A 2226-nucleotide genomic window follows, 5' to 3' on the forward strand; every position below is an offset into this window, starting at 1 on the left:
GAACAGTTGTCCCCGCATCGTTAATTGAATAGCCCGCCCATTCCTTACTTATTTGTAATGACATCTGTGTCGTAAGCCAAGCATGCATACATGTTTGCAAATGTTCTTGGGCACTCACTCCTATCTCACAATGTGTTTATTTGTGCCTGTGCTAATGCCGTGAAAGTTGTTTGATGCTTTATGCTGTATTTATAGCTTTGAAGTGGACAGGTATAATATGGCTACAAGTATGTCTTTGGGTTTTTGTGTGTGTTTGTTTTATTTCTTTTTTTCTTTTCATCCTTCTTTCTATAAACGGATGACTTACCTAACCCCTAAGGCTGGATCATGTGTTCCCAGGGTATCCAGGGAGTTCTGCCACCAAACACTTTTATGGATGCCCTCAGTGTCCAGTGCCAGATTATACATTAAGCATGTTTAGAACTTTGCACGTCATGCTCCTCCTTGTATTGCTAGTGCTTGGCCTGATGTGTGATAGACATATACCAAGTGAATTCAGTCTAAGTAATGATGAGGTAGCATGCCATATTACTATGATGTATCAGAAACTCCGCTGTGGAGCGGAAAATAAGGACATCAATCCCCTCATAGAGCTTCCTCTTTAGTTGAGGATCAGAACCTGGAACACTTTAATAACAATAACGCAAGTAATGTGAAGGTAGCTGCCCTGAACTATGCCTACAAGTGAGACATTGCCCTAAGCACTTGAGATGTATTTACTTAATCCTCACAACAATCATAGAAGGCAGATGCTTCTTAATTTTCTCATTCTTGAGAAAATTCAAGCACAGGGGATAATCAGTTGCAGAGCTGGGGTTCAAACCCTGGGACTGGAGATGGCACTCCTAACCACTAAACCACACCCCCAATCATACTTATGTATGTGTGCTATATATATATTTATATGTGTGTGCTCATGTATATATATGTATATATACCTATGTACTGTATGCATGTGCATGCTTAATCCATCAAAATAAAATATCAAAATGTAAATGAAATAAGAAATATAAATATCAGAGGATGGCTATTAAAATTTTTTTATGAATCCTGGAAATCTTGCCTGTACTGGGCTATATGAATATTTCTGTTTGTATATATAATTACTCTTTTAAAAAACACTGAGTAGTATTATATACATCCTGTTTTACATTTTTTAATAGCTTAATAATGTTCCATAAATTATTTACTCATTCCCATGATGAGATATACTTAGATCGGTTCTAGGCATTTGTAATTACTAAAAAAATGGAAATCTTTATAATATATCTTTGCTCTTAGGTGCATGTATTTGTACAGGGTAGGATTTTAAATGTAGAGGTCTGGGAGAAAGAGTAAAGAGATTTTAAAATTTGAGAGATTCTCTCAAATTACACTCCAAAGAGAATACAGAAAGTTCCATGGTCACTAAAGGGGTATCAGGGATTTGCTCCTACACTTCTTCAGTCAATCCAGTGCCTGATGGGCTGGCTTCATAAGAAGAGAGCATTAAATGAGCTTTTCTTTAACTTTATGTGATTTGAGCACATATATTTATTGCTACTTATATTTCTTCACTTATGTTTTTTTGAGGAGTCAGCTGTTAATCTTTTAAATATTTTATAGTTTTATCAAGAATGTACTTTGATTCATTAAGAATTGCTGTATTAGCCTTTATGAATATAATCTGCTAATTGGATTCCAAATACAGAATCACTTCTGGTTCCTAGAAAGAACCACACTTAGTCATAGTATATTATTCTTTTTATGAACTGTTGAATTCTACTTGTTAATACATTGTGTAGAATTTTTGCAGCTCTATTCACAAGTGAGGCACATTTTTAGGTTTGTGTGTATACATAATATCTTGGTTATATTTGGTTAAAACTTGAAATAAAAAGGTTTCCAAAAGCTTAAATAACTTTGCATCATTTATTCTTTGAAGTTTTGATAGAATTTAGTAAAGTATTTTCATGGCAATAGTGATTTAAAAGAAGTAATTACTGGGCAACTTTCTCAATTCTGTATATGGTGATCGGCCTATTTAGATTTCCAATCTCATCTAAAGAAAAATTTTAGTCTCCCTTTCTATCTCCATACATACATGTGTATATGTACCTATATGAGCATATGTGTGCATGTATGAGTATATATGTATGTATATATTTATATATACACAGACGCATATACATTTTTGCATAATTACTTTTTTCTTTTAAACAAATTTATTTTAAATATGTGGGGTAC

The sequence above is a fragment of the Carlito syrichta genome, unplaced genomic scaffold, assembly GCF_000164805.1.
Source record: "Carlito syrichta isolate Samal-C Ts95f unplaced genomic scaffold, Tarsius_syrichta-2.0.1 Scaffold301693, whole genome shotgun sequence".
In the NCBI taxonomy this organism is placed as follows: Eukaryota; Metazoa; Chordata; class Mammalia; order Primates; family Tarsiidae; genus Carlito; species Carlito syrichta.